General features: G+C 42.0%; 1 protein-coding gene and 1 non-coding gene across 3 annotated transcripts in view; one reads left to right on the top strand and one right to left on the bottom strand.

Moving 5' to 3' along the window:
- The window catches only part of FRMD3 (FERM domain containing 3), a 292,877-nt gene that overhangs the window by 196,636 nt on the left and 77,669 nt on the right, over nt 1-18,572 (bottom strand). The window lies entirely within an intron of this gene.
- Nucleotides 938-1,040, top strand: LOC119624655 (small nucleolar RNA U13). The gene has a single exon (XR_005240807.1). It is a non-coding gene; the product is annotated as a small nucleolar RNA U13 (small nucleolar RNA).

Genomic DNA, 18,572 nt, shown 5'->3' with positions numbered 1-18,572 from the left:
TGCTAAACTGCCCCACTCCACACAAACACACAAATACGTATCTCACATACACACACACACACACACACACACACACACAGAGAGAGAGAGACAGAGTACTGACTAGTCCCTCCCATACTGTCTTTATTTTAAAGGGGAGCAGTGATTACCTACCCAGGTGATTGCAAAACACCATGCAGAGTGACACTGCCACACTGCAGTTTAGCCCAGGCCAAATAGCCTGACAGGGATGTTGGCATGAATTTTTCACGGAATACCTGTGGCTAGTTTCTTACAGCATGTGTTGTGACATCAGGTTGAAGGTATGAGCAGGCAAGAAAGTGAAGTGGGAGCTGTCAGGGGAGAGGCGAGAAGAGTATTATCCCCTCACCCCCTCAAAATGAGCTGGCCAGAGGACCAGTCCCAGCCAAGAGCACTCAAATCAGATCTTGGTCGCTTCTCTGCCTCTCTCTTTAATAAGTAAAACTGCTTATGAATTATTAACAACTATTAATCTAACAATTTAACAATTGATAACTATTATAACTAATAACTATTTAATAATTTAATAGTTCATAATAGACTTCTGTAAATTATTCATAACTGTCAAGAATCCCCAGTAGATTCTTGGTTGTTTGTGACTTTAAGAGGAAGGACTAATTCCATTTCCTATAAAAACCCCAAGCCCCAGGACTTGATTCCTCTTAACAAGATATCAACAGAGGGAGACTGGCAGGCTATCAATCCTTGCCCCCTCTTCTGGGCTCTTAGAACTTTCCAGCAGCCACGCTGATGGGGGAGCAAATAACTGTGGCCTTCCCCCAGAAGTTCTCTTCTAGCTAACTCAATCTTTGATGCGATAGACGCTCCATATGTATACACTATTGATATCCTCTTGTGTGATATAGGAGCTGTCAAAAATCTGGAACCAAATCCATACTCAGAATGAGTTGGCCCGATCCCTTTGTAGTTCACGCGCATGGTGATTGGGTGCTCAAGCCCATGTGTGAGGTGTGCCTCCCTCAAACCTTGTTACAACGTCAGCACAGCATCATCTGACGTAAAAAAGAAAAAAAATAGTTGGCCTCATTTCAAATCCTCCTGGTTTATGTTAAGTAATTAAATTACTCATCCCCGTATGAACTGACGCTTGAGATTTTTTTCCTCAGACAGAGTCTCGCTCTGTCGCCCAGGCTGGAGTGCAATGGTGCAGTCTCGGCTCAATGCAGCCTCCGCCTCCCAAGTTCACGCCATTCTCCTGCCTCAGCCTCCTGAGTAGCTGGGACCACAGGCGCCCGTCACCGCAAAAGGCTAATTTTTTTTTGTACTTTTAGTAGAGACGGGGTTTCACCGTGTTAGCCAAGATGGTCTCAATCTCCTGACCTCGTGATCCGCCCGCCTTGGCCTCCCAAAGTGCTGGGATTACAGGCGTGAGCCACCGCGCCCGACCAACTTCTTAGATCTTTTAACCAGAGTTTAAGAATACTTGTGAAAGAATTATCCAAATTTTTATTGCCTTTCTTTCTTTCTTTCTTTCTTTTTTTTTTTTTTTTTTTTTTTTTTTTTTTTTTTTTTTTTTGAGACAGTCTTGCCCTGTCGCCCAGGCTGGAGTGCAATGGTGCAGTCTCGGCTCACTGCAGCCTCAGCCTCTCAGGTTCCAGCGATTCTCGTGCCTCAGCCTCTTGAGTAGCTGGGATTACTGGCATGCATCACCACACCTGGTAAATGTTTGTATTGTTTAGTAGACGCGGGGTTCCCCCATGTTGATCAGGCTGGTCTCAAACTCCTGGCCTCAAGTGATCTGCCTGCCTCACACTCCCAAAGTGCTGGGATTACAGGCGTGAACCACTGCACCTGGCCTAAAATTGTATCACCTTAAATCTCAGATCTTAATTTGAGTTCTCAAAATTAAGTCCATCAAAAGGGCTGAATCACTCATTCAAAAAACTAACTTCACACAGTGCAAGATATACATTTGTTATATTAGTTTATAAGGTTCTCAAGCGCAAGACTCTGTCTACTCTTTATTATACCTCCTCAAAAGCATACTGACAAACGTGCTCAGAATCATTAAAAAAAAATCTAACTTAGAAATTTATGAATAAGTTCTAACTCTGCCCTGTCCAATAGGGTAGCCACTATCACATACGATGGAATAGTTTGGATACGGGATATGTTAATCTACTTTTTCAACTGTAAATGTTGTAAAATCTAGATACAGATCAAATATTTCTAATGAAAATTTAGCATCCTACTGAAGATATAAAGTATGCACAGGATTTCAAAGACTTAGTCCAGACAAAAAGAATATAAAATCTCATTCATAATTTTTTAACATTGGTTATGTATTAAAATGAAAATTTTTTAGATTGGGTTAATTCAAATTAATTTCCACCTGCTTCCTGTTTGTTTTAATTTCTTTCTTTCTTTTCTTTCTTTTTTTTTTTTTTGAGACGGAGTCTCGCTCTGTCACCCAGGCTGGAGTGCAGTGGCGCGATCTCGGCTCACTGCAAGCTCCGCCTCCTGGGTTCACACCATTCTCCTGCCTCAGCCTCCTGAATAGCTGGGACTGAGGTGCCCGCCACTGCGCCCAGCTAATTTTTTGTATTTTTATAGAGACGGGTTTCACCTTGTTAGCCAGGATGGTCTCCATCTCCTGACCTCGTGATCTGCCTGCCTCGGCCTCCCAAAGTGCTGGGATTACAGGCATGAGCCACCGTGCCTGGCTCTTTTAATGTCTTAATGTAGTTACAAGAAAATGTTAAATTACATATGTGGCTCATGTTATAATTTTATTCAACAGCACTGCTCTAGCTTGCTAAATATGGTGGGGTAACTAACAACAATAGCATATTATTCATTTCTTGTCACTACATCTTAGTACATCTTTTGTAGCTATTGTAAGATTACAATGCTAATTATTTTCCCACACTCCTTTCATTCTATGTCTAAATATTAAACAAATATAGAAACCGAATGGCTGATGGCTATCCTAAGACACAAAGGTGATTTATTCTACCACTATCAGTGGGCAGCAGTAAATGCCAGTCATTCCAATCACTCCCATACAACCTGGCTCTTGGCTGGGCACAGATACATGAAAGGCAGCAACAGCATTGCTAAGGGGAATCAAGAGTTACACCCACATGAGACATCTTAACCAAATATATTCACAAAGGGGGCCATTGAGTGTGATGTATGAAGACAAAATATCAGTCTCACTGAGAGCCATGAAAAGGCCTTTTGCAAATGATGTATTCTGGAGTACAGGTAGTATCTGAATTTTATTATGGACCCAATCACATCTCTGTATTTCATCTTGATTTCTGGTTATTGAGAAGTTCCCAGGTTCTTTTTTCTTACCCATCAGAAAGGTTGTAGACATTATCAGGTATGTCCCCTTCTTCTCCTGGGGTCGCATTATACAAGATGGCATACCAGAACATCACACAACCCACCAGCCACCACTTCAGTAGCTTGCAGGGCTTTTATGCTTGTTTATTCATCTTTGCAAACATTTTTAGGGTCCACCCTCTGTCAGGCTCTGTTTTAGGTACTGGTGTAATATGACAGAGAACAAGGAAAATACAGATCATTGATGCCTATATTATTTCTGCATCTTTTTATCATACCACCACACTCCAGCTTAGGCATCACAGTAAGATCCTGTCTCAAAAAAGAATTAATAAAAATAATGCAAGCTAAGAGATATAAGAAGCCTAAAGAATGAAACACCGAGTTTGTTAAAAGAAGTCTGCCTGTATCTGACAAGTTAGTAACACTTACTTTTTAATTATGTGATATTTGAAGTATGCAAGAAGATATAAAGAAAAATGCAGTAAACCATCATGTACCCATCCCTCTTGAATTCCATATCCTATTTCTTCCCACCTTGATCCCACTGAATTAATGTGTATTAGGTCTGTGCACTTCTTTACACTTTTACTACATAGCCACATATCCCTAAGCAATATGTGGCGTGACATGTTTTTAAATTGTATATTGATATGGTTTGGCTGTGTCCCCTCTCAAATCTCAATTTGAATTGTATCTCCCAGAATTCCCACATGTTGTGGAAGGTACCCAGGGGGATGTAATTGAATCATGCGGGCTGGTCTTTCCCGTGCTATTCTCATGATAGTGAATTAAGTCTCACAAGCTTTGATGGGCTTATCACGGGTTGCCACTTTTGCTTCTTCTTCATTTTTTCTCTTGCCACCACCATGTAAGAAGTGCCTTTTGCCTCCCGCAATGACTCTGAGGCCTCCCTAGCCATGTGGAACTATAAGCCCAATTAAACCTCTTTTTCTTCCCAGTCTTGGATATGTCTTTATCAGCAGCATGAAAACAGACTAATATATATATACATAAGGGTGTTTTAAATAGGTGTTTTAAAAAACTTACCATTATAATGTTGAGATAAGCAACTATCTCTGACTATATCAGAAACCTCAACATCAACTTTGCCAATAAAAATATATTTTTCTTTTACTCACCACCCAACTGACATATAAAGGAGTATACATTTAAATATTGCATATGATTATATATGTGCATGTACGCAGCAGAGTTCACAGCTAGAATAATAAAAAAGAAGTTCAGTGTGTTCCATAATCATTAAAATTATTGAAGGAGGAATTTGGAAATCACTTGCATACGTGGGGGCATTTTTCTAAAATAAACTTTAAATTAGAATTTTTGAATGCTGCAACATATACAAAAAGGTTTACCATGGAAAGTAAGCCTCCTCCTGCCCTCACCCACAAGCCACCCAGTAACCTCCCCATAGGTAACCAGTATAACTTCTTATGTATATATCCAGAAATATTCCACACAGACAAGCAACCATGAATATATTAATATTTTGTCCTCTCTCTAATAGAAATGGTAGCACCTTGCTATTTTCATTCGATAGTATAGTTTATAGACCTTTTTATATTGATGCATATGAGCTGCCTTGTTCTTTTTAATGGCCACATCCATTGTATTGGTGTGCCGTGCTTGATTTAGCCTATCCTGTTTATGGAGAGGTTGTTTCAAATCATTTGAAACAAACGGTGCTACTGTGAAGACTCCCTGTATACATTTCACAATGTTCAAGAATATCCACAACACAAAACCCTAGAAATGGAACTGTTGAGTCAGACAGAGAGAGGTAGATAGAAATAACATATTTTAGTAGCTATTACAAAAGTGTAATAGAAGTTACACAATTTAACTCCCACCAGACATTTATAAGAGCATCTTTTTCCCCACCCCCTTTGCCAACGTAATGCGCCATGTGTTATGTTCATCAAACTACGTGGTAAATGGTATCTCAATGAGGTTTTAATTTATGAATTTGTTTTAAATGCTTAACAAATCCTGAATTTTAAAAGGAATAAGCATAACTTAAAACAATACAGGCCGGGCACAGTGGCTCACACATGTAATCCCAGCACTTTGGGAGGCCCACCGCCTGAGCTCAGGAGTTTGAGACCAGCCTGGGCAAAATGGCAAGACCCTGTCTCTACAAAAAATACAAAAATTAGCTGGGCATGGTGGCATATGCCTGTAGTCCCAGCTGCTCGAGAGGCTGAGGTGGAAGGATTGCTTGGACCCAGAAGGTCGAGGCTGCAGTGGGCTGTGATCATGCCACCACACTCCAGCCTGGGCATCACAGTAAGATCCTGTCTCAAAAAAAAATTAATAAAAACAGTGCAAGCTAAGAGATACACTAAGCCTAAAGAATGAAACACTGAGTTTGTTAAAAGGAAGGTGATATAAAACTCAAGGCATGACACTATCCCATAAAGAGGTTTATTAGTTTCATCTGGGCAATAAAGACAAACACCTACTTACAATATTGCCCAACCTCTTATATAAACTAATTCAGTTTGTTGACACACATACATGCTTTATAAAAACTCAGGATGGGTTCTCGCATACAGAGAGAACCATCCAGTGCTAGTCTGAAGTTCAACTACTCAGAAATATCTATACTATACATGAGTGGCTGATTTAGGCTGTATAGCATTCCTGGACTTAACTGGTGAAAAAGATGAAGGAAAGAAAGGAAGATGAAGGGCAAATTAAGGGTAAAAGAAAGTGGTTCTTCTCAACATCACACACACCCTCACTGACCTCGTGATGTCCCATCCTTCAGATCAACAGTGGGGGTGGATCCTGTGGATACCAAGATCCATGAATGTTCATGTACCTGACATGGGATGGCATAGTATTTTCATATAATTTGTGGACATCCTCATACAGACTTTAAAACATCTCTAGATTCCTTATAGTGCTTAATACAATGTAAATGCTATGTAAATAGTTGTTATACGGTATTGTTTAGGAAATAATGACAAGAAAAAAAAGTCTGTACTGTTCACCACAAAGGCAATTTTTTTCTGAGTATTTTTTAATCCATGGTTGGTTGACTCCACAGATGCAGAACTCATGGATATAGGAGGGCTAACTGTATTCTTGAAATTTCCTAAGACCTGATCTTGAGTGTTCTCACCACAAAAAAATTGTAACTACGTGAGGTGATGAGTATGTTATCTTTATTGTGATAATCACTTCACCATGTATACATATATCAAAACATCATACTGTATACTTCAAACATATATAATTTTTATTCCTCAAAAAATATAAAGCTCAAAAAGTAAATAAAATAAGTAACCATGAAAAAAATAAAATGAGCATATTACCTCTCAAAAAAAAAAACAGTGGAGGTGGAGCCGGGTCACCTGGAGTCCGAACCAGGGCTTGGCTCAAGTGAATCCTGTCAAGTTGCTTGAGCCCCGTGGCCACTGGCTCCTTGTCTATTAAAATGAAAACATCAAAGTGGATTGTTAAGGTCCTTCCCAGAAAAAAGACACCACTTGTACTACTGATTAATAGATGATAAGTGGCTTTTCCAAGAATGAAAATGGACCGGGGCTTCGCTCACCTTCATTCTAACATGCATTAGCTGGATACAAGGCTATAGCTTGGGGATGGTCAGTAACCACTGAAGCCAAAGAATAGAGATTTCTACAAGCATTAAGTAAAGTTACTCTAACCCCAGGATCTGGCCAAAGAGTCCATTGACAGGCATATCTGTCTGATCACATACCATGACTGAGAGGGATGAGACAAAACCATCTGAAATCTGCTATCAATAAGGTCGATGAGGATTAAAATCAGTGGGACAAGAAATTCACTCAGCTCAAGACCCTTGCAATGGTACTGGGTATTGCATGTCTAATCACACCTAACATAAAGCCGAAGAGAAAACCTCCACTAAATGAGCTTGCTTCCACGTCATCAGCTACAAAGCCTGTGACAGGGGGACTGGTCCTAAGGATGCCCTGCAGAGGTGTACATCCACAGAAATGAAAAGCAAGGAGATTCAGAAAATAAGAAGACTACATCTACAAACTCAAAATCCAGCCAGATGGAAGTCATCAGAAAATACCCAAATCAAGATACGGGTATAATGCTCATTTTTATCAAATGCAGAAATTCTATCAGCCAAAAAACAGACACTAAATGAAAAAAGGGACTTGGTGCAGAAAAAAATTAAGCAAAACTGAATACCCAAAATAAGAAGGTAGTCAGTTGGCCAAGCACCATTTTCTACTTACGAATTAATTACTCATTTGCTTAATATATGTTTATTTTTCTAGACATTTTGTTATACTTGGCTACCTTTCTGCCACCTGTCATCAAGTTATTTTATTGTTCATTAACTGGACCCACCCAATAGAGTAAACAGAGAAAAATTAAAACTCCTGGAAGTTGATCTTACTCATAAGTAACAACAGTAAAAGGTTGTGTGACATCATGTAAGAGGCAGAAAGAGGAAAAACTGAAATTGAGTCTTGTGGAGAATCAATAGATTCCATTTGTCCATCACTTAAGAGCCAGTGTGGCTGTTAACTCCACCGACACTCCCTAGAGCTGTGGCCACTTGACCTGGCCCTAATGTCTCACCAAGGAGCTGGTTTGTTCACTTCCAACTTCCTACCGCTGGGCCTCCTGAATTCTGACTCCCCAACTGGAGCAGGTATCCACAAGCAGACACGTCTGGTACCATGACTCACATGCTCTCAGCCTCACCCCTAATTTCAGCCATGTCTGGGTGGACTATTGTGTGGAGGTTTCAGCTCACTTCAAGATGATAATATCTTACACATACCTCACAGCCTCGGTTCTCCCCAGGGGCGTCCCCAAGACCACATAGGCTACTGAGAGATGCCTAGGCCTGTTCACAAGCACAGTTCACAAGTGCAGGAGAATGAACACTCTCAGGGCCCACTCGACCAACAGGGGAGAGAAACTGATGGCAAACGCTGCCCTGGCCTCCTGGCCTCAGAGCTGACAATTCTGAAGCCTCCTCAGAAGTCAGCTGGGTTGAACTGCCATGGCCCACAGCAGTGACCTCAACCATGCATCTGTCTTAGTCGGCTCAGGCTACCATAACAAAATACGACAGACTGGGTGGCTCAAACAGCAGAAATTTATTTTCTCACAGTTCTGGAGACTAGGAGTCCAGGGTCAAAGAGCCGGCAGGATGGGGACCTGGCGAGAGCCCTCGGTTGTCTTGCAGACAGCTGCCTTCTCACTCTGTCCTCACATAGCCTTGCCTCAGTGCATGTGCACTGGGGAAGAGAAAGAGGACAGGCTCTCTGGTGTCTCTTCTCGTGAGGACATTAATTCCATCGGGCAGGGCCCCACCTTCAGGACCTCATTTAACCTTCCTTAGAGGCTCCACATTGAGGAGTTACGACTTCAACATATCGGTTTGCTGGGGACACAAACATTTAGTCCATAACAGCACCCTTACTCCTTCCCTGCCTCAGTTCTACTCTTTCCCTACCTCAGTCTCCCCACTCCTTCACTCTGACTTCCTGGAATCACTTCCCAAATAAATCACCTGCACATAAGGCAGGCCCTGCTTTCAAGATGCCAGCTAAAACAGCACGTCTCCTGACATTACACTGGATGCCACCTGGCCAGATGTTCTCTGCCAATCTAATACTAATCCCTCTCCCCAAGCTCATCGTCTGCTCTCAACCCTCTCCCCATTTAACCCATCCATCAACTATACTTTAAGTTCACCATCAAGTTATTCAACACATACATTTACTGGGTTCCTTTTACAAGCCTGGGTCCTAATGCCAATGCCCACAGGTCTCAGGCAGTTAATGTGTCGGGGGTACAGGGCCAAGCGGAGCAAGGTCCTTTGTGTCCTGTGTCCAGTTCCATAATTTTCATTTAAAAATGGGAATGTTTTATTTTCATTGAAAAAGGGATCCATTTTCATTTTGTCTCATTTTAACTTAACTTTGTTTTATAATGATGTAAAACATGTACATGGTTTCAAAGTCAAATATACCAAAAAGGTACATTCAGAAAAGACTAATTTCCATCCTTTCCATCTGTTTTTCCCTTGCCCGTCATGGGTAACTTTATTAGGTTTTCTTTGTTGTTGTTGTTTATTTGTTTATTCTCCCACTTAAAAATATATAAGCAAAGTATCCCAATTTTTAAATGTTAGTAACTAATTTAAATCTCTTTATTATACAATACAGATCACACCATCATCTTAGAGCTTCTAGTTTGACACATCTGTACACATTTCTGGGGAGGCAGCAGGAAACAAACACAGCCCCTGAGCTCTTGGAGTGTAGAGGTGGGGACAGCCAGGGTGAGGGGCACTTATCACACGTGTGACAAGTGCACCAATAGGGTCAGGGGAAGAGCAATGGCCCCAGAGATGGCCATGTCCTTATCTCTGGAACTCATGAATGCCCAAGGGACAAGGAAGGTTGCAGCTGAGATTAAGGTTACTAACCCGATTACCATGGATCACATACATGGGCCCAAAGTAATCACAGCGTCCTTAGACGTGGAAGAAGGGAGCAGAGGAGTTCACAGTCAGAGAGATATTTGAAGATGCCGGCTTTGAAGATGGAGGAAGGGGCCACAAGCCAAGGAATGCAAGTCACCTCTAGAAGCTGGAAAAGACAAGAAAAGAGGTTCTCCCCTAGAGCTTCCAGAAGGAACACAGCCCTACTGACACTGCGATTTTTTAGCCCACTGAGACCCACTAAGTTTCAAGCCACTCAGTTTATGGCAATTTGTTACAGAATCAATGGAAAATTAACACATGGGATAAACCCAGGATGTGTCAGTCTTGAGGAAACACAGGGTATCAGGGAAGGCTTCCTAGGGAAGATGACATTTGGCTGAGTCCTAAAGGATGAACCAGGTTTGTGTGAGGTGGGAGCTCCAAGAGAAAGTAGCATATGAAAAGGCCTTGTGGTGTTCAGGGAATTTAAAGGAATGTAAAAGTGGCAAAAATCTTAATTCCTTCAGCCATTTCCTCTTTTTTTTTTTTTTTTTTTTTTGAGATGGAATCTCTGTCATCCAGGCTGGAGTGCAGTGGCGTGATCTCAGCTCATTGCAACCTCTGCCTCCAGAGTTCAAGCAATTCTCCTGCCTCAGCCTCCCAAGTAACTGGGATTACAGGCACCTGCCACCATGTCCAGCTAATTTTTGTATTTTTAGTAGAGACAGGTTTCGCCATGTTGGACAGGCTGGTCTCAAACTTCTGACCTCAAGTTATCCAACCACCTCAGCCTCCCAAAGTGCTGGAATTACAGGAGTAAGCCACCATGCCCAGCAGCAATTTCTCAAAGATTCTCTTAGGAATACTATTGGCCAATTCACTTCATTTTACAGAGCCTGAATAAGAGACCTGGATAAGTTAAAAAACCTCAAAAAGTTACACAGTCCTGGGTTTCTCTGTCTTCATTTGTGAAATAAGGAAGTTAGATTAGGTGAACCACAAGCCTATCCATGACTACTTAACAGATAAACTCAGGTATGCAAGAAATACAACAGTTCTCATTTTTGCCATATAAATCTGGCTCTGGTCCCCCCATACCACTGGGCTGGAAGGAAATTTGATCTCAGCTATTACTGATGCATATACACGCCCTGTACTTTGGCCAAGGTTATGCCAAGGTCCTGCGGTCTCTGAAGCATCTAAACAACAAGGAGGCCCCTGAGGTCTTATCCTCTAGTCCTCAATGATTACAGCTAAGATGCCCATTTTCCCAGCTGGCATCTCAGGTCCAGTTGTTCTGATGCCTCTAGGGTCCCATGCTCTGTGGCAAGGCTGGGAGTCCATATTCCTAGATCCATCCTCAGTGGAATTACCATGGTGCCATCTCCTCCGTGGTACCACCACATCCCTAGCACACTGTTTCCATGGTAACCGCTTTCCAGGTTCCTGGTATCTCCCTCCCCTTACTCCCCTCTGCATCTCAAAGGCTCTTATTTCCATCCATCAGGAACACTTGGAGACATCTCTTTCTAGAGCTTCACCTTTCACAGAAGAAAGGAAGAGCTTACATCTTCCAGCAATTCTGGCTGCCTTCCTAATCAGATCACAGAGGAAAATAGGGAATAGAAGAAGACCACATGTTTATTCATTAATATCTCAATGAACTATCCTGGCACACCTATGTTTCAGAAACAGGGATGATAATTTTTTATTTTCCCTCAATAGGAAACAACACTACTTCAGCATGTATGGCCATAAAATTGACTTCATTAAAAATATTATCCTCAAAATAATAATAATCTATCAGTATTATATAATCCAGACACACGGTCATGTCTCCTTGGTGGTTGGCAAGCCACAGAAATACCCTAATCTTGTTAGATTGCCTGAGAAGGATGTAAAAATGGCACCATGATGTTCTGGGGATTCTCTGATAGCAAAGGGAAGGAAAGGAAATAATACCAGAATGGAGGGACTCAGAGGCAGTCAGCAAGCATTTTGCTCTGAGGATTTTTCTATCTGCTCAAGACATTGTTAACATTACACACTGAAATATTCAGGATTCCTTGTTGGTAAAACAATAAAGTAGTTTCTCCCTGTCTCTCAAAATAATAATTATATTTAAGATTGTATTAGTCTATTCTCATGCTACCAATAAAGACATATGTGAGATGGGGTAATTTATAAAGGAAAGAGGTTTAATTGACTCACAGTTCCACAGGACTGGGGAGGTCTCAGGAAACTTATAATCATGGCAGAAGGGGAAACAAACACATCCTTCTTCACATAGCGGCAGAAAGAAGAATGAGTAAAGGGGTGGAAAGCCCCTCATAAAGCCATCAGATCTCATGAGAATTCACTCACTATCATGAGAACAGTAGCATAGGGGTAACTGCCCCCATGATTCAATTAACTCCCACCAGGTCCCTCCCACGACACATGGGGATTATGGGAACTACAATTCAAGATGAGATTTGGGTGGGGACACAGCCAAACCATATCAGTAATAATAATAACAACCATTTTGCTCTTGCCAAGAAGATCCATTCCAGCCTAGAAAGAAAGTGCTCTGCCCACCCCACATTCAGAATCAGCACAACATTATTGACAAAGCAGCTCATGCTTACCTGCTGCCCACCCCATAAAGAAACTGGGCCCTTGCCCATTGATGGCCAGCGTGTCATCTGAATTTTTACCCTCTGCCAGGCAGAGGAAGGAGAGAATATGTCATCTGACATGTAGACACCTCTGCCCGGTCCCCACATCTCATAAGAATTGATTCAGCCTCTTCCTCCTGTTCCTCCCAGCCCTGCTGCCATCCCTCTTATTTCAGGATTCCTGAGCTTTTCCCTGACACTCGGCATATCTGTCCAAGTACCCAATCTAACTGTACACACCCCCTGCATGAATGATCATTATTCACTGGCAACAAAGGCCATCAAACTTCCTGCCATCACCTTGCAAGGAGCAGCCACCACTCTTTCAACTTCATATTGAAGCATTCCCATTGTTAATGCTGACGGTAAGCCTTATGAATTATTTAACAGCTTCTTTATCTGGGCTGGCAAAGAACGGTGTGTTCTGATCAGAGGCTGTAGTGTCCTGATCAAACAGGACTCATTCATCCATTGCCTTCCAAATTCTCTATGGGTACCAGCAGTCACCTCCAGATATAAGCCCACATCCATGGTCACAGTTGCTGGTTCAGGAACCAGCAGTCTGTCCCAAGGGGGCCAGCTAGGTTCTGGCTCATGCTGTGCCCCATTAGATAGTGGAGGATTTTAAGGGTCACCATCACCCCTCTTTGTTCTAACAGCAAATCCTCTCACTCTCCCAAAAGGTCCAGAATCACAGTGCTTAGCACTTCCTGAGGAGGGAAGATGCAAAAAGTTGAAGCAAGCTCCCCAAACATACCACAATCTGATCGAAACCCATGATCTGTCTCAGAGAGGCAATTTAATGACCTACAACTCTTTCTGGTAGACACCCCATTCCCGGGTTGTGGGTTTTCATTCACTGTGAGAGGGTCTCTCTCACTTGGACATTTAAACTGGTCAAAGATAATTGAGGTTCCCAGCTGGGCACAGTGACTCGCACCTATAATCCTAGCACTTTGGGAGGCCAAAGTTGGTGGATCACTTGAGGTCAGGAATCCCAGACCAGCCTGGCCAACATAGCAAAGCCCCATCTCTACAAAAAATAAAAAAACTAGCCAGGCGTGGTGGTGTGCGCCTATAATCCCAGCTACTCGGGAGGCTGAGGCAGGAGAATTGCTTGAACCCAGGAGATTGAGGTTGCAGTGAGCCAAGATTTCACCACTGTACTCCAGCCTGGGTAACAGAGAGAAACTCTGTCTTAAACAAAACAAAACAAAACAAGCAGCAGCAGCTTAATGAGGTTCCTTTGAGATGGAATTAGCAGCCCCTAGGGAATCTTTTAAGCTGAACTGGCCCTTCATTCTGTATTTTATACACATCATCCATTCAGTCTCACCAACAACATGCGAAGTTCACAAGGCAACACAGAGATGAACCACATTTTACAGAGGAGGAAACTGTCATGACCCCAGGAGCGCACAGCAAGTCCACGACAGCCGTGTCCTGACTCCTGTCCCAGTGCTCTTCCCAGAACTCCAGTCTCAGCCAGGTGCGGTGGCTCATGCCTGTAATCCCAGCACTTTGGGAGGCCGAGGCAGGAAGGTCACTTGAGCCCCAGAGTTTGAGACCAGCTTGGGGAAACATAGTGAGACCCTCTCTCTTGTTAATAAGTAAATAAATAACAAAACTCCAGTCCCTCTTCTTTCCTTCCTCTGTCCTCCTTCTCCAGCACAGATTCCACACAAATCCTTCTTCAAAGTACAGAAAAACACCAGGCTTTTTTGTTTGATTTTTGTTTTTCATTTTTCCAAATTTCTGTACGATTTACATTCTCAATATGCCTGAATTTCTTGGAGAGGGCAAATCTGCACATAACTCACAGAAATAAAGGTGATGTAAAGATCATATAAGAACCTAACAATGGGACTTGTATACATGCTATACCCTGCCAGCCAGCTACCTCCGCTGCACTGAAATTAAATCTCTCAGCTTTAAAGTCAGTAGGTGATAGGGAAGAAAGTAATAGAAACTACTGTTTATTTTCCATCTAATCAATTGGAGCTGTATTCAACTCATTTAAAAAAATTGTTTTAATTTGAGCAAGTCTTAAACATGAGCTTTAAACTGATCAACAACAAAACTCACAACTGGGCTCTTTAGATAAATCAGGAAGTGCCTGCAAGGACCCATCTACTTAGACTGTTCTGGGACTCCCAACAAGAAATAGTTACCCCTTGGAATTTCCTCATCTCCTTTCACATCCACCGACAGCCTTGCTTCCTGCAGCACCTGGGTTCATCAATACCCCGTAACATGAGCACCATGAGCGTCCAGTCCAAGGGGAAAACAAAAAGGAACAAAATAAGAGAAGACAAGCATTGCTATCAGGACTCTGGGATTCAACCTGGCCCTTAGTGGCCTTCCCTGTAATTACCGAGGGATCCCCGCGGGAAGCAGAACTCCGGTCTAGGAAATTACCATCATCAGTAGAGGTGGGTTAGGTTTTTCTGCATTTTACTTCTTTAAGAATTTGCATTTTGGTTTAGGGCAAATACCTCAAAAAGACATGATGCTTTTCTTCTGGCAACAAAGACTGCCTACCGGGGTGGGAAAACTGTTTTGTTTCAAATTCTGCTGTAAACAGAAAGGTTAGGAAGCCGAGTTCCACAATCTCCCTGAGCCCAAAGTCCCGGGTTTCAGTTGCACCTTTTTTGCTACACATTTCTGAGAAAGGAATCTCAGTATGTTCATCAGGAAAAATAGCAAGTTTAAACGCCATGTGCTGAGCGTTGCCTAACAGATGCTGCATTCCACCAAGTCACCCTCTCAGAGCCAACCCTTCTAGGTACCCTAGAAAAGACTGTGAAGGAAATGCGTACCGGCTGGTGCAGGCAAATAATGAGAGCTCGAAACAGTGCCTGGAGGTGTATCATTTCAAAACAGACCTCTGCCATGTTGAACTTCAACTGTGATACCCTGTGAGCAGTTTAGAATTCAGCAATTCCAACATCTCTCTACCTTCACAGGTGCGCCTGTGTACAGGTCATGTGTGGGAAGTTAACTACAAAATGTCTAGTTTCTCAGTAAGTAAGGCAGAGATGGTGAATGTTTAGGAGAATGTTTAAAATAGTAGAATCTGGACCACCCAAAAAGATGCTGGTTCTGCTGAAATAAACAAGAGGAGCTACAAATATCACATTGCACATCAACAGGCAAAGGCTCCACCTACATTTTCCCTCACTGCAAATAAGTAACAGACACCGACCTAGGTCTGACAGAGGAAATGTTAGCCTTGCATCTTAATATTGAGCAGGCTCTTAAATAATCAAAAGAATTTCAAATTTGTTAATCCTTTGGGAAACCACCAAACTGTTTGCCATGCAGATAACAGAAAATAAAGCATTCGTGGTAAAAAGATTTCTCTTACAAATTATGGAGAAAATGGCAGGTGTTACCCAAACCAAAATACCTTGCCTGGCCAGTTTTAAATAATTACTTCTTGATCTTAACCTCAGCAGGAAGCCCAGGAGTTGAGGGCCTTTTGTCTGTGCTTTAGTCAGGAAAGGAACCACCTTCAGAACCACTATTACTAAAGGGATTTGGAGAAATGTTCCTCTAAGGGGAAAGATAAAACAGAGAGCTCTGGTTTGGTTCCTTGAAAGGCCATTAAGTGAAACTGAAAGGCTCCTCTAAGACACGGGTCAGAAGCTCTGCCAAAGAGACCCTCCTGAATTTCACATCTTCTGATTTGTCTCAGTGAAAATAATTTAAAACATTGCATAGTAACCCATGACATGCATTATGTTAAATAAAAGTGTACCTGAGTTGATTACATTTTAGCTGACTGACACATACCTTTGAAAGCTGCATAAGCAGGTCTCCTTGTGCCTTGCCAAGACAAAGGATTTGCAGTGCTGTGATCTGCTAGTGCCTTAGAATACTGCCATCTCGTCTTCTGTCTTTGGGAGCTCTAGGGCTCCAATCTAAGCTTGCTGCAGTTTGAATACTGCATTGTTTACCTATAGAGATCTTGAAGCCACCAAAATCCTATTTCCTAATTTCTGTCACAGTAAATAGTTTGATGGTTTTTTTAAAGGAGTCACAAACATGAGATGCTTTTAATTGTTCAAGAACCTGCTGGATATTAAGATGCAAGCTTTTCTATTTCTCTATCAGACAACATCAGGCAAGGAAGAATCATACTTAGGCCTCATTCCCAACTATCCTTAGGAAAATTCTAAAAAAAAAAATCAGTAGTAATAAAGACATTGGCCAAAAAATAAGTTCATTGTTCATAACATATCTTGTTAGACAACAGGCTGCAAGTGGCATTGCATAGAGCTAAGCCCAATTGATTAAATGTGGATATATAAGTTGATGGAATCAATTCTATAAGAAATTAAATTACAGGTTTTATATTCATTTGAAATCATTTCCATAAGAAATTGAAAGACAGATTCAAGGTCAGAAACCAGTCCTTTCTTACAAACTTGATCTGTATAAGAAAATACATGTGACTTCGGTCATTCTATTTATATGTCTTGTCTAGGTATATCACCCACCAAAACCGTAACAACCACCTGAAACTGCATTCTCAAATTATGTTAAATGAATCCCTGCTATATGGAGAGAAGTAACCAAGCCAGGGATTTCAGGTGGGCAGATTTCAGAATCAAATGATTCTGAAAGCACATGGCCACAAAGAGCAGTTCATTGAGGTCAATCGAGTCGGACAAAACGTCAGATTCCTAAAAGGTTCATTTCTTCTCTTTATTAACCATGAGGAATTAATTAGGCTTATGGCCCAGACAAGTGAAGTCCTGCTAGATTTAGTTCTCAGCTCTGTCACCGGCTATGTAAATCCCTGCTGTCCCAGATTCCTCAGAAAATTTGAAGCTTGGTAAGTTGCTCCCATCCTTCCCAATAGCAGGATTAGTAAATGTGTCCGTGGAAACTTTATGGCAATTAACAGAAATGAAAAATACAGCGATTTATCACCATTGGCCTTTGCTCAGCTATTGGAGAAGCGGAGGACTAAACAGCCCTGGCAACATGGGATCTGGGAGGAGGGTGGAGAAGAGCAGGGAAGCTCCTCTTTGGGGCCAAGCCCATGAGAGCAGCCAAGTAGCCATATAATGGCCGTGGCTTTGACTTCCAGCTCCACCTTAAAACCCAGACAGCATCATGACCAAATGAGTGTATCCAAACACTCCAGTCAGATAAAAGGGATCAGTACTGGAATGCTCAGAGCTGGGAGGCAACTACCATGAAAGCTAATCCAGGCATGCTGCCCCAGTATGTTCTACAAATGCCCAACTACACAGCAAAGCATTCAAAGGAGGTTAAACTAAAAAGAGGCAAGATACAGATGAGAGCAGGAATGAAGACTTACACTGGCTGGAGACAATCCATCGCCAAGCAAATAAAGCCATCTAAATCAAAGACAGAGGTAAACAAAAATTAAATCTCATCCCCAGAGTGGTAAGTAGCAGTTCACTGCTGAGGGTTCACTACTATTCAGGTCACTCTAACAGAGTTCAGCTATGCCAAAATCAATCCGGTAGGGATTCACTCAAAACCTAACAAAGCCACTTCTAAGAAAGTCAGATGCTTCATAGACAATCATTAGACGGTATACCTACAGGTCAAGGAACTTCAGGATTTCACACCTGCCAGGGAGAATTCGAATTGTCAAGATGTCAAAGTCAAATGAGAGAGCACAAGGGCAGCAGGGAAGTGCCTGGTGAGAAAAAGGAGTCATCTTTTATTCATGAGGCTACCACTCATTTGTGGAGGAGAAACTTAAAACCAAATAATTGCACCTTTTCAAAGTCATTGATAAGGATGCATGAACCACCTCATGGAAAACATGGAATTAAATAAGAGCAACAACGTCCTTTTTTATTTGAGAAAAAAAACAAAAAACATTAAACTGGAGGAGAGGGAAATGCCTGAATTCGAAGCTCACACGGGAATTAGAAACCGGCTATTGTCAAGTAAAGGCTCCATGGTCATACATAATTAAAACTCATGCAGCCAGTGGCTTCTCACCAATGGGAGATCTCAGAAAGCTAAGATGGGGGGCAGGGAGAAAGCCCGCAGGAGCAGCTGCTGGTCCACTAGTTCTCAAACTCTTTTGCACGTTTGAATCCCCTGGAGCTTTATAAAAGTAG

This window comes from Chlorocebus sabaeus, chromosome 12 (genome assembly GCF_047675955.1).
Source record: "Chlorocebus sabaeus isolate Y175 chromosome 12, mChlSab1.0.hap1, whole genome shotgun sequence".
In the NCBI taxonomy this organism is placed as follows: domain Eukaryota; kingdom Metazoa; phylum Chordata; class Mammalia; order Primates; family Cercopithecidae; genus Chlorocebus; species Chlorocebus sabaeus.
This window is presented reverse-complemented; position numbering and strand designations above follow the sequence as displayed.